The following is a 15461-nucleotide window of genomic DNA, read 5'->3' as shown; positions in this document are numbered from 1 at the left end:
AACTCAAAATGATGCAAAATGGTGAGAAGAAAGGGAAAGTATAATCAACTCACATTTTCTGTTTTACAAAAAAAGACTTAAAAATTATAATTTTTTCTTGCAGTTGCCATTAGAGATGGTTTTAATTGTATTGAGGTTGAACATCTACACTCCATCCATGTTACCAGGTTTGACCTGCTTAATTATGCTTAAAAAGAGTTTCCCCACAGCATCCTGCTGCCTCTACCGGCTGGGAGGTGCATTAAGGGGGTCTTCTGTTAATTTCCTGAACACACGTAGCATTTTACATGTACTTTTGCAGGGTATCTAACTACAAATATCCATTAAAATGCAATGTAACATCCCCAAAAAATGAAATGTTGGAAGATTTATTACCAGTTTGCAGAGAACTGTTGAGTTGAGCCACTGTGTAGAAAGAATCGTTCTGTATCCCAGCTTCCCAACACCCAGGCGCAGTAACTTGAATCTACAAAGTGTGGCTTTGACCTAGAAAAGGGATAAATCTATAAAGTGAAGGCACGAACAAGAAAAAATGTCTCTGGTGACAAACTGAAAACAGGCCTCTGGACACGCAGTAAAAACAGTCACAGCTACTGTTGTGATTTAGGAGAGAGATAAAAGCCATTACAGCATGTAAAGTTGTGTGCTGCGTTTCCCCTGCCCTTTCAGTCAGAGCTGCAAACGGTTCACCCCCATCCTAGGCTGATATGCTCTATAAAATAAGCCTCCATGGGCTCTTTTTTTTTTCTCCCCTCCAGCTTGTGTTTGCTGATGACTAACAAATGGTTTTAAAACACTTTCCTCGAGAAAACCCAGACTTTATGTGTTCTGGAAGCCAGTGGTGCATGCTCGTATGCAGGCGGGGAGTTTGGCGGAGTCGTTATCGGCGGTTTTTCTCCAGCGGCTCTGCAGCAATCCTCCCAGATCCCTGCATCTTTAAATTTTCATGCTCTCTTATTGTTTACGGAGCCATTAATGCCTCAACCAACCACAACCTCATTCTCCAACTTTATGACCTGGTAACCTCCACAAGTGGCAGGCATTGTTCTCTGCAGAAGCTGTGATTTCCTAGCTTATCCCGACAAATTTACCCCAAGTGATTTGAGAGTGGTGTACTAAATATAGTTATGTGATGTTAACATACATTCAGCACGGGGCTATTAATTTGGGGTCTTTAGGGACGCATTAGAACAGTTTTTTTTAGGGTTGCATAATTAAACTATATGCACTGAGTCAATTAGTTTTTAAAAACAAGAATTGGGTGCACAAGTTTGAATTTATTTGAACCACACACAAGTAGACTCTTGGTAGAATTTATTTATTTTGGATGGTGTCAAAGCACAGACTGAGCCTGTAAGCAAATTCCAAAGATTTTCGACTGACTTACTATTTGATGCAAATTTTTGTTCAGAAGAAATGAAACCGTTTGGGATGTTCAGAGAAATCAAGCTTTTCCATAAATTGGGAACTCATAGGAAACTCAAAGTGTCTTTGTCTTAGACTGAAGGAAACGCTTTATATTACGCTGTTACTCCCTCATAAAAAAAAAAAAAAAGTGTTTTGATTATTTTTGCATGTTTGAGGAATCCTTGAATCTCCCATGGCAACTGGTCATGGGGTGCTTGATCAATAGTTCTCACAAAGTGTCGCCTTTTCCACAAAACTCCTCCTTGGAGCTGGAGTGTCCAGCTGAGCTTCCGCCTTACACAGCACCGCTCCCCCAAACAGCTCCTCCAGACTAGCGGCAGCAGCAATTAGCAAACACCTGCTGGAACTTCGAGTCCTCTGAGCTTGGCCTACAAATTATCACTCAGTCCAACACCCCTGAGAATGTGTGTAAATGGCATAATGAGAAGCATTTTCAGTGTCATAAAGAGAAGGAGTTTCTTAAAGAAACAGAAGCTGAAATTTAGGTATCAATTTGTAAAGTGAAAATTCAATTATGTTTGGTACATTTTTATTAAAATTTAAACAAATTTACTTCTTGGTGATTCTACAGCTGTAGATTGTAAGTTTTTGTTGTAAGATTTATGCTTTTGTAAAGAGTTGGACAAAATTGTTTTGTTCTTTTCAAGGAAACATTTTCCGGCAAAATTGTTCAGAAAATGCTTCAGTTTTGTTTCTTACTTTGATCTACTAATTTATAACAATGCTCGGTATGTGTGAGACCAGGCTAAGACCGTAACTGTTAAAGGTAGCATTGCTGTTGTCTTCTTCCCTAAAAAAAACAAGAAAAAAAACATCTTGCTCTGTCTGTTAACCTGACCAAAGTCTGTTCTGCTTCACCAGAAAATCAAAATGTCAACCATGTCACCAGTAAGCCCCCCCCGGAGAACAAAATGAGACATGCAGAATTCTAAGCAGTTTTCCAAGAACTGAATAACTTCAGTCGTTGTGAAGCCACACAGGGTTGGAAGATTCAATCAAGATGAGGATAGTATTTGGTAGAAATTTTCGGGGCATGATTGAAAGAAGAAACAGGCCCTGAATTCACACACCAGTTTAAACTGAGACCTTTTGCAGTACTAAAACACAATACGTGATAGATACATTTTTAGATTCCAACCTGAATGTTTATGTATTCAGTTTTACTTCAGTCCATGACTATTTTCAGAAAAATGCTCACTTAGCTTGTTAAAACAGTGTGGCCCACATGTAAATGCTGCTGGGACATTAGATTATCGACTGGAGGATGACTCACCTTCCACATCCTGTTTCAGGTTTTTGCTTGATTTGTTTTTTTTCTATATTCTGGAAAAACATAATTTCAGATACTTTTTCATGTGCTGTTTGACACTGATACGTTTTTGAAGAACAAGGTACACAATCCACTGTTATGGTTTGGTAAACTGAAAGTGAATAGAAAAATTTAACCAATGTCCAAAGAAAAACAAGACCACTTTGAGAATCACACAATGAAATTTGGTTTCTTGGAAAAAGCAAGTGCGTTAAAACTAGAACGTCCTTCTCCTTCCATCTCACAATTATGCACTACTTTGGGTTGCTCTATTACATAAAGTCCTAATAAAATACAGTGAAGTGCCCGGATGCATCAAAGCAAAATGGGAAAAAAAAACTTCAAAGTGAAATGGCTTCTAAAAATGATTGTAAGTATAGGAGAACACAACAAAATACTATTCTGCAGCTTTGCTGTAGTGAATGGAAAAGCCATAGCCAAGAACAATTAATCTTTATTTATATCTTTTGAATTTTCTCTGTCTAATTCATAGAAAGTTATCAGCACTTAGAAGAAACAGTTAATTACTCATTTGTTTTAAATTTATCTACACATACTCTCTCAATTATTATTATTATTTTTATTTTTTGATAACCTTTAGAGTCCATATGTTTTGTCCATGATGTGTCCTGAATTCAGCTTTTCTGTCTGAGACCCCAAATGTTATTTGATATGTGTCATTTCCTGGAGGTAATTTATTATTTTGCACTTGGAGGCAAATCCTTGTTAGGGCTTTTAGTGAAATTCTTCATATTCTGAATTTAAGGAAACAACTTGAAATACCAAAAAAGTCTTATCAGGCTCACACTCCGACGGCACCAAAGAGTCTTTTGAGGAGCCTGAGGAGTGTTAAGAAAACAGCAATAATATTTTTCATGGTTACCAAATTGAAGTAATAGTGATGCTGGAGGTAAAGTAAGGCCAAATATTTGTATAAAAGAATTGTGCATATGTAGTTAGTGACTCAGGTAATTTGTATGTAAGGTTTGAGTTCTATTTGCTTTTGTTGCAAAAGTACCCTTCACAATCTGCCAATGGTTCTTACAAATACATGGTTCAATGCTAGGAATACTTCATATAGATTGTAAGCATAGTAGAACTCTAAAAACAGTCATAGCAAGTAATCAGGAATGAATGGATGGGTGTTTTTTTCTCTAGCTCGCCCCAAGACAGGATGACGCTGTGCATTCTGTCCTTTTGTTCGGTTCCAGCTGTTGCGGTGGACTTTTCCAGGCATTGACTGGGCCTTCACTAATGGATCTGGCAGACACACCCAATTAGACGTATTGGGTGTGTCACTGCTGTCAGGGTGTCTGTGTCTACCTGCCTGGATTGCTGCACCCTTCAAGTAGCGGATTATTACTGCTCTTCTCACAAATCAAACCTATTTATGATGGTGAGAGCAGCGAGTCCAGGGACATCATAAGTTGTATTAGCTCATGTCGCACAAAGATGTGGAAATTGTTCCCCAGGTTTACGGATCTAAAACTGTAAGTTTCACAAAGTTGTTGCACAAAGGTGGTTTTACTCAAGAATCCTGTTGAGTAAAGAAGACATGACATAGTCTTTCTCAGACAAATTGCAAAAGCATATGGTTCTACAGGAACATTGCTTTGTCATGTAACTCCTGAATATTATGTAATGGAACATGTAAATTAAAGAAGCCAGTGCCTGACAATGGTGTGTTCAGGACACTTTGAGGTGCTTCATCATCCTGTTGTGCCTCGCAGAGTTGGCTGCAGATACAAAAGGCCTCACTTTCATTACATCACCTTGCTGAAGTTCACATAATGCCCTAGAAGAACCTCTAGAAAGTCCTACCATAACTAGAACTTTGTGTTAAATAACTCATCAGGGTTTCAGAGACTATCTTTCAGAGTGAACCGCTGACCTTCAGCAGTTTCCCACCACCACATCAGTGCCTCAATTTTGCAGCTGTGATCCCGGGGAACCAAACATCCAAAACATCCGTCATCCCAGATAAATTATTCATAACGGAGCTGCCACGGAGACGGCAGGACTGATGCATTTGTTTTGCTTGTCCCATCACTTCCCCTCCGCATGCCTCTCAACATCTCAGAGACTCTTATGTTCGGTGCACAACGGGGACAACAGGGTGACAACGCCTCTCCTGCTGCTCTCTTCCTTCTCTCTCAAACAAAACTTTCAACATGATAACTCACACTGATCTGCCTAAATCTAACGCCAGTTTGTTTATTTCAGCTGCAGCCGGTGCATTAGGATTTCCCGTAGATCTGGAACTTGTTTACAAGAATGGCTCTGCGGTTTCTACCAGCTTTGCTGCTGTTTAACAAAGCTGTCGCCAATGAAATTTGAGATCAGACGTAGAACTTCCTTTGGGAGGGCTCTGGTGCGGCCCAGCTCTGCCGTTACCAGCGCAACATTGAGGGCGACGCAGCAGACATGAGTCTAACATGTTGCGACACACATGAAGCGAAGCTATGCAAGGTGTGGTCGCATTAAGCTTCATGTCAGAACGCGTTCATCTCTCCTTTTTCTGACACAGGCACAGAATATTAGATAGTGATGCCATCTTTCCTGTGTCTGACCACAAGCACAGAATAATATATCTTGCAATAATAGAAGCAAAAAGAAAGATGCAACGTCATTTTTTTGAGACATGCAACATTTAGCACTAATTGAACGACTTTTCCTGCAGCAAGGTGTGACTTTATATAACTGTCAACAGTTTCAGGAGAAGCTTGACGATCCAGAAAATATCCTTTGGTCCCTCAGGACTTAAATGCTGCATACATTTGAATAATAAAATGCAAGCTATGTCACTCCCGGGCGAAAAACCTGAAGTAAATATCTTCCTGGACGAAGAGTCAACACAATCTATTGTTTAGCTTCGAGGGTTGGATGGTTGTGGCGTCTGATTTTCTTTTTCAAGCAGCAGGGATACTAAGAAACGCAGAATCTGATTTAAACACACAGATATGTGCTCTATTCGTGAAGAAATTCACATAGTTTGAGAATGTGTTGTCAAGAGCTTCCAGCAGGCTCTCTGAGAAACAGACATTCTACATGGGCTCACCAGGGGATCTTTCAGACTGTTTTCCACCACTGGAAAACAATAAAAGGAACGAAACAGGAAAGCTGTCAGGAAATATAAAGCTGTCAAACAGCTTTGTTTGCTGTGACACAGCACCTTGCAAAAGTATTCACATCCTCATAACCCTTTTGTTTTAAACCTTTTTAGCAAAAATACAAAAACTTCGGTGTACTATGTCAGAATTTTATGTGACGATCCAACAGAAATACTGCACAATTGTGAAGTGGAAGTATGAATTGTCCTGCCCCTCTAAACCCCACCACCACCCCCAAGGGTAAAAAGCAGGGCCCAGCTGCATCGTGTGAGATGGTATTTGACAAAAAACTGATATGCGGAGGCACTTCATCGGTCATCCCCAAGGCCAAGGAGCCTCTGTGACTTCTCTGATAACACACACACACCCGTACACACAGGATGGATGCATTAACACACGTAATACAGTATAATTTTTTTTGTCACTGTGTATTAATATGCTATCTTAAATGATAACATCTCAGGCGTCAAGAAACTATCAGAATAGTAATAATAAAAACAATCTGAATTGGGGCAGAGATATAAAAAGAGGTTAGATCATCTCTTGTTTGGACCAGTAATCTATTTTTCTTCCATATCTTCATTGTATAAAACATGTTTGCATCGTATGATTGTATTCTGTTTGGGGTACTTTGCATCTCCACGGCATTATGTTGCCATCACCGTGCTTCAAAGTGAAGACGGTGTATTCGGGTGATGTACAGAAACCTGAATAGGAGCAGAAAGAGATTGATTATTGATTTAATTTTGCTAATGAATTCTTTGTTTGAAACTTGTACCTTCTTTGTAAATAAATTTTGTATTACATTGGACTTCAATATGGTCTTTGACTAGACCTTTAAACCTATTTATATGTTGAAAATTAAGGAATAATCTAAAGCAACAGGTTTTTCCTCGTGTGTCAGTTCTGACCCGCTTCCCTGAAACATGTTGTGACATCAACCTTCAGGAATTCACTCATTATTTAATAACCTCTCATGTCAGTTGTTGCGTTGGATCATACGAAGACGGGTGTGTCTTCCTGTTTCACCTCCACTGGAGTGAGAGGAAGGCTCCTTTAAATTTTTCCACTTTCTTACTCAACCCTAGTTGCTCTCAGCTGCAGCAAATAGGACATCATGATGGTTCAGGTCTGTCGTTTTGAAAGACAGAAGGTTGTTTTTTTCCTTTGGGCTGATGAGAATGAAACTCCTGGGGGCGTGTAGTACTTTTCCCCACCTCGTCATGCCAACTTTGCAAGTTGCTTCACCTCCACAGTGAGTCAATTTAAAGGTTTGAGCCTTTCAAACAAGCACCACTAGCATCCGAAGGGTTGCCTGGCTGCACATCTTCTCCTCAAGGTGAGTTTTTCTTTCACGATTTTTGCTGTTTCCTATCAAACTGGATGGGAAATGATGTCAGGGTTCCACTGGTTCTTAAATGTCTTCCTGCCATTTACCTCAACTTTTAGTCGGCGACTTAATCTTTGTAATAAAATCAGCATCGAATTTTCATTAATGATTATTGCCTGTAATATTTTTAATAGAATTATCAGGGTCGTCTTACTCACCAGTTGTCAAATTTTAGATGAACGAAGAGAGGATGGGAAATGGCACTTAACAGACTGACATGAGACATCATTAATCACAGAAACTGACTTCTTAAGAACATAACGCAACAACATTTTTTCTCTGAAGCTGCATATTTCTTAAAAAACTCAATATTTATTGAAATCAAATGCTATATGTATCCAGTTCTTCTGAGATAATGTAAACAAACCAATTTACCTCATGGTGGACATTTACTTAAGGTGTTTCTTAACATGAAAATTGTAACGTAAGACAGTTTTCTTCCACAACAAGGCAGATATTGTTGGATACAGTCATAAAAACCATATTCTAACTCATACTAAGCATTTTGCTTTTGTCACCCTCTCTAATTGACAAGCAATATAAGGACAAATTTCAACACAATGTGTTGCAATCCTGGCTTGTAGTGGTGGTTTGGAACAATGCTGGCAGACTTTGTTGGAGAAAAAGTCTTGCATAATCCATGTTGCTGAGATGAAAGCATACTAATCGCGATGCAGGTCTGTGGTGATTCTCTTGTATTCTTGTGCTCACCTCAGAGTCACTGAGGCTCTAGTCGCTAATAATCCTTTTTACAGGTATATTTTTCCATACATTAAGCCGTATTTGCATGTTGTCCGAATAATGACCCACATTTTATGGGATGTTGTTGCAATTTTACAGTCTTTGTTTTATTTTACAGACTCTTCCAAACAACCTTGTAGCAGACATAAAATGGAGGACCCTTGGCAAAAGGCTTATGACTTTGCAGTTGCTGTGGCAAAAAAGGCTGGAGAGGTACAGTTTCTAACCTTGTTTTTCTCTTTTTTGACGTAGCAACAATAAATGCTTTAAAAAGCTGAAGTGTGGGTGACGTTGAGAGTAATTCTGTGCTACTTGCCATCTGAACAATTAGGAAATTCGAAAAGCTGGCGAGAGTGAAATCAGAGTCATGACCAAGAGCTCTACTGTGGACCTTGTCACCAAGACTGACGAGAGGGTGGAGAAAATCATCATTGGGTCTCTAAAGCAGGAATTTGGAGAAGGAACACACTGGTGAGCAAACCATAGAGTCACATGTGAGTATCACAAAGGCTTAACCATGACATACCTCATTTAATTTTGCTCCTCTTCCTACTCTGTGCTGTAGTTTCATTGGGGAAGAGTCTGTTGCAAACGGTGAGCCGTGCATCTTGACCGACAAACCTACTTGGATCATCGACCCAGTAGATGGCACCACAAACTTTGTGCACGGGTATGGTGACAGTTGAGCACAGTTTGAGCAGTAGAGATGCTGATGTTTGGCAACCACGTTATGTAATATTCAACTCTGTAAAAAATTCCTGATGTTCAAGAATCTCAAGTAACCAGAAAGTCAGTTTTTGTGCAGTTTGATTGTACTTTTTGAGGGAAAAAAAACAAACAAACAGGAAGAACAACTACTAGGAAAAATCTCAAAAAGTGAGCCCTAATTAAAAAAAAAAAAAAATCCCTAAACAAATTAAATTAAAAGACCAACTATATTTAGAAACGTAGATAATGAACATGTGCAATGTGTGTTTGAGGTGAAATCTTTCAACAAAAGAGCCAATCAGCATCTCATTAACTTTGAATAGCAATGCAATGACCCATTATTTGTGTCTGAATGCTGCTATTTACTTACAGGTTCCCATTCATGGCAGTTTCCATTGCCTTTGCTGTCAATAAAGAGGTACGGGAAAAAGACTCAAAAATCCACATTTCATTCTCAGCGCTTGATGTGACACTTTAATAAATGATTTCTGTTTATAGTTGGAGTTTGGCGTGGTGTCCAGCTGCTTGGAGGACAAGATGTATAAAGCAAGGAAAGGGAAGGGTGCATTATGCAACGACGAACCCATTCAAGTTTCTGATGTGAAAGGTAAAAATAGAATTCACTTTTTAATATTTGGATTAAAATTGTCATGTTTAAATCAAGCAAAAGTGTTAAATCTCGCTGACCTTCTGTTGTTATAGATATCCACAAGTCCATTATCATTTCTGAACATGGAACTGATAGGAGCACAGAGAAAGTGACCAAAATCTTCTCTACCATGCAAAAGATTCTCTGCATCCCAGTTCATGGGTAAGTTGAATGACATGTCTGCAATTTAACTAATTCAGAAATGTCCAGTAGGGTATACCTCTGAAGGGAACGTTAAGCATTTTCATTTTTTTTTTCCAAGTCTCCTTCTGAATGATCATTTTTTCAAACTGTGTGAAGAAAACTTCAGCCAACTGCAAGCATTGCTAAATCAAAGTTTTTTCTAGCAAGTCAGTAGTAATCACATAGACAGCAATAATCATTTGTTTATGCAACAATTGTTGCATAACATGACATTTGTCTCTCTGCTTTTATGCTTGAGTATTTTTAACTTTGGTTTGAAAAATCTCCTTTGCCATTAAAAACGCGAAAACATAAATTATAGTGAATTGATTGGGTGATCATCAAAAAGAATATTTCTGTTCTCTTTTAGCTCTCTAAAATGTCAGACAAAGAAAGCTTTTCTTTTAACATATGGTTGGAAATGGAGTTTCACATAAATAAGTAAAAGTATTAAAGTTATATTGACAAAAACAACTTGGAGGAATTGGTGCGCTAAGGCTACAAATGTACCTTCCACTAGCTGTTGTAAAGTCAGATAATTACATTGATCTTAATTTTGCTTTGTGCTTTCATCTTGAAATGAAACATACTAATCTGAAAATAATTATATAAAAAAATAAAGATTTGGCAAAAAACACACAGAAACAAAAAATAAAATTCTTCTGGGTTCAACAATTCCTCTTAGCATAGATGGAATATGATTCTTTCCTGGACATCTTTCCCTGTTATTGATTGTTGATTGTTACCCCGCTGAGTTAATGTTTTCTATTTTCTGTTTTCACAAGGCTCTGAGGGTCAGGAACAGCTGCCACCAACATGTGTCTCGTGGCAACCGGGGCGGTGGAGGCCTTCTTTGAGATCGGGATCCACTGCTGGGATATCGCCGCCGGAGCAGTGATAGTCCAAGAAGCTGGAGGAATCCTTCTGGACGTTGATGGTATACTCACTTTTACAATCGTGCTACAAAGCAAATGTTTTTAATCGTTGCACTTCTTAACAAAAGCTTTGTTTTAAACTCAGGCGGGCCATTTGACTTGATGTCTCGAAGGATGGTCTCAGCAAACAACAACGTCATTGCCAAACGGATCATCAAGGAAATTGAAATATTCCCCTCAACGAGGGATGACGCACCAATTGAGAAAAAGTGAGAAGATTTTTAAAGGCTGGCTGCTCTGAATTAGCATATGGACTTGAAAATGAGAATAAGAGAAAAGTATTTTTTCTATATGTCTAAATTAAGTTACTATTCCACAATCATTCCTGATTGTCTAAGTCTGAAAGCTTGGTGTGATTTTTGGTAGCATATTATGCCAAATCATATAATTGTACTAGTCATTTCAAGCTCGCATTAAATTTGATTGCCTCTCTGTTTTTTGTCTATCAAATATTTTGATTAAAGAAGGAGATGGTTGTAATTTTGCTTTAACCAGTCTTATATATTATCCCCTTTTTTGTTGCTGACTAACCAAGTTTCACTTTGCTTTGACTATAAAACCTTTAATCACCAATCACCTCCACAATTTTCCATTGCTTAATTTTAGCCCTTACCTTCTGAAATCTCTCCAAGACTAACGTTTGAGAATTAAAATGATGTCAGTTTGATTGTTAAGGCCTGTTTTTTTAAAAATAAATATTAATTTAGAGACATCGAGTTCTACCTATTCTCACAAAAAACTTCCTTTGCTTGCGTTTATTCACTTCACTTCCTAAACCAACCACTAGAGGTCAATAATGCATCAGAAACAAAATGTTCCTGCAGCAAGCGTTTCAAGTTATATTGTATGCTTTACCGTTTTAATGATGCTCTTGAGTGTTTTCTCAGTGTCCTTCGCAAACACATTTCCTATCCTATAAAACACTGGTCAAACACTTGAGATCACTCATGATATCTATTAAATCATTACATTTCTTCCTGGTAACTCCTCAATGAACAATTGACTTTGGCCACAACAGGGAGAGAAGATGGAGGTGAGAGATGAGAAAACAGCTGCAGTTGTAAATAAAACAAGATAAACAATCAGAGATAGCAGAAGCAACAATAAAAATAACAGCAGGAGGTCAGGTAAAAGGCTGTGGGGGCGACGTGCCTCAGAACATGCTTACACTGGTGCCTTTCAAACAGCAGGATGGGATGCAAAAGGACTCTGTGCTCATGTTGCTCAAGAGGGTTTTAAGATGGCAAAATGTTAGTTACACTTCATCTTCTAATGTGTAATATGTGCATAATTCTCTGACAGAGACAGTAATGGCTGCAATTAATAGTTGCAGTTTTACTTTTGCCCCAACTTCCATAACAGATGCCAGGAACAGAAAAACATGCAGCACAAGTCGAAGAATTACACACAAATTTTCAAAGTTTTTCTCTTTTGGAAATGCATTAATGAAGCCTTGATGCTTTTTTTTTTTTCTTTTTACAATGTATCAAGTCACAGCGTCAAAGGATGAATTTTTGTGATTGAGCAACACAGCACAGTGCATCACTGTGAGGTTTTCAATATGTATAAAAAAAATATCAGAAGAGTGTGCCATGTAGATTTAGTATGCTTGCCTGAGTAAATACATTTTAAAAGCAGCTTTCCCTGTTTGTCTTTGCAAAACAGCTCAAACTAAAGCAAATTGGACATGGGGCAACCGTGAACAGCAATGTTCAAGCCTTGCCACAGTTTTTCAAGGTTTGAACTTTGACTGGGCCATTCTAGCTGATCTAAATGGAAGCACTGAATTGCAGTTGTCATTACTTTTCAAGGTTTTTCATGTCTCACAAAATTGAGCTTAGGTGCAGTCATTGTAGAATGCTACCACATTTCAAGTAACACAGAATGAAACTGCTTACCAATAACGTGTTTGTTCAGATAGATAAACATTTATAGCCCACAGCTGACACATATTTTGGTGACAAACATCCTAAAGGTCATGTATGGTGCAGAGGGCATTGAGATGACAGAAAGCTTAATTGTAAAAATATCTGAGTTTTCAACAATAACGTAGCAATTTCATGTTTTCCAATCATTAAAACCTAATTTAAGCCATTAACAGCATTTCTTCTGTCCTTTACCCATCAGCCCACTGACTTTGAAGAGCTTCCATTTTCCTTCTGAATTAACTCCACTGTATAGCATTTAGTTGCCTCCTCCAGGTACACGGTTATTTACAGCTTCTTTCTAGTTTGGTGTACTGTTTTCTAAGATATGCCTTCCTTTAGAATAGCCAGATTTATACTCAGTGTAAATTCCACCTGGGTGGACTCGGTAGTACCGTTTTTGGCGTAATTGAGTTTTGAAATAAATAGGAGTTCCAGTTTTGACACCACAACACAACGACAACATAACATCCACTTCATCGTAGAGCGGTATTGAATCTCTAGCAATAATAAGCAGCTTATAAAGCGACATGAATGATTTATAATTCAGTGCAGTATTGCTGTAAGCAATTACACAGACATTAAAAATTCTACTGCCATTCATCAACGTCGATGGATTCTTCTACGTCTAATGGATGTGTGTGGAAAGATAATGAGTTATCGACAATGACATGATGGTGCGTTTGTCAATAAGCATAACTTGTTCTTAGAATAATTAACAAAGGGATATACAATATTTCTCAGTTATTGAGTGCCAAAAGACAAACAAAAAGCTTTAGAGGGAGATATACAATACGCTTTTAGGTAAATATGATTGAAATGTCTCATTAAAGCAGGATTTGACGAAGTTACAAAATGTATAAATCAGAGGAGAGAAAAGCACATTTTGACAAGACAGCTGAAACCAGACATTTACATGCACTGAATGAACATATTTTCTTCTCAATGTTTGAAACTATATCCGACTAACTTTCTCTTGTTTTAGAAAAGTTCGAATTAACAAATTGAAACGTTTTAGAGATTTTTTAAAAATAACTTTTGCATTTTGAAGCTTACATTTGGTCAGTATCAGGGACAATTGTCTTTTAAACTGGATGTCTTGAGTCAATTTTTTAAAAATGTTTTGCACAAGTTTCTCACAATTGTTTGCTGGTGTTCTGACCCACAAAATAGCAATTTCATATTTACCTCGTGTCATCCAGCCAAACCTAAAGCATTTCTCTGTAGTTATGGTTGTATGTTTACAACCTTTATTATGGCCACTTTATCTTCCCTCCCCGCAGCATGACTCTGCCACCACCATGTTTGCTGTTTTCAGGGTGTGACTATTCTGAATTGCTTTCTCACAAGAAAACCAAAAAGTTGAATTATGGCTTCTTCCAACCAGAGCACCTACATGCTTGCTGTCCCCTTCATGCCTTATGGCAAACTTCAGTTTGACAGCTTTTTAAGGTTACTCATTTATTCAGACTATCCTCCTTCGCAGTTCTAGATGAAACCAACATTTTGAGCCCCAAATAAGCCCCTAACCCTGTGATCAATATCCAGGCTGCTTTCAATGTCATTCAAATTCATTTCTCTTCACCTTAACCAAGTTCATTGGCTGCTCAAACAGTTCAGGACAACAGAGGTAAAGGGGGACAAATTTGCCTCTCACATGGGACCAAGACTAGCCTGACACTCCTGTATCCAGTGCATGTTGAAATATAATAAAAATGGCTGCTCTCTTCTGTTGAACACAGATTTCCCAGAGGAGCGTCTGGCGGCCTATATTAAAGCCATGGAGACAATGTTGACATGACATCTCATGCTCTACATGTAATATATAGTTAACAATGTTCCATATTTACTCCTGACATAACTGTGCCATAGGGAAATTGCAATTCAAAATACATTGTGGTCGTATATTGGTTTAAAATGTGAAGTGATGTGGCACGCAAGCTATGACAAAAATTTAAAATGCTCAGGACAGAAGTTAGTAGGAGTGTGATAATCTCACTCTTATGAGATTATCTGCTGTCTGTTATCATGCCTGTTCCTTTAAGAAAAAAGCAGATTTTTCTTCTTATGATTTTCATCCATTTGAATCATGTCATGAGGGAATAAAACCTCACATCTTTGGTTTTTATTTTGAAGATTTCACTTTAAATATATGTCTCCTCTTCAGTGAACGCATAAGACACTGAAAAAAGAGAACGTTATTAGAATCCCCACAATAATTCATATATCTGATTAGACATCTACAAATGTGCACACATTTGTGTTTATGTGTTTTGATGATTTGTTGGAATGTATTTTTCTACGTGGAACAACCAGCAAGCAAAATAAAGAAGTTTATTTTTTTGAAAACAAGAACAAAATTCAACTAGTACTGAGCCAAAATGAGTTGCCCTGTTGTTAAGTCATGCTGTAACCATAATTAAACACATATTTTGGAAAGCTGTGATAAATTTTCCTAACCTCACTGACCTCCTGGGGTCCACTGTTAGAAAGCTTGTTTCGATGGGACGTTTGATCGGGGCTCTTTTAACAGGAAATGTGCTCCATGGCACAGCCTTTTCTGCTTTTATTCAGAAAAGAGTTGACTTTGTTTTCCAGCCAGAAGGAGTCTATTTTTGTAATTTGGCTTAGGAAACCTTGAAGATTTTTCTTTTTCTTCTTCCATTCTGTTTGTAAAGCCCAGAGCAGGTGGAAAAATAATTGAGATACTCAGTTGAGATGTTTTTAGTTATTGCCTTCATGTTTAATTTACAATTTGTGCTACAACCTGCTACATCTGAGACTCAATCCAAGGCCTGTAACACACATGATAACTGCCAAGCATGTAGAATCAGGAAACCACTTAAACAGCCAACACAACAGGAAGGCACCTCGATTCTGGGGTGTTTGCACTTTCACCTTTTTCTTTCAGCTTCTATATGTGCAAAAGATCTTGGTGTAATTAATTCAAGATGTTGTCATAGATGTTTAGGCATTTATGATTAGTTTCTTGGTTTATTCTTGTGCATTTTAATTCATTGTCACTTTTTTGGTTCTAGATCAGTCTTTGAATACATCTTTAAAATGCACCCCTGCATTTTGCC

At 38.0% G+C, this 15461-nt stretch overlaps 1 pseudogene; it reads left to right on the top strand.

Annotated features, from left to right (window-relative positions):
• Positions 1 to 7131: 7131 nt before the first annotated feature.
• On the top strand, positions 7132 to 10684 carry LOC129352094 (inositol monophosphatase 1-like; annotated as a pseudogene).
• The last annotated feature ends 4777 nt before the right edge of the window (positions 10685 to 15461 follow it).

This window comes from Poeciliopsis prolifica, unplaced genomic scaffold (assembly GCF_027474105.1).
Source record: "Poeciliopsis prolifica strain line A6 unplaced genomic scaffold, Auburn_PproV2 SCAFFOLD072, whole genome shotgun sequence".
Taxonomy (NCBI): domain Eukaryota; kingdom Metazoa; phylum Chordata; class Actinopteri; order Cyprinodontiformes; family Poeciliidae; genus Poeciliopsis; species Poeciliopsis prolifica.
Note: the sequence above shows the minus strand (reverse complement) of the source record. Positions and strands in the feature narration are given on the sequence as shown.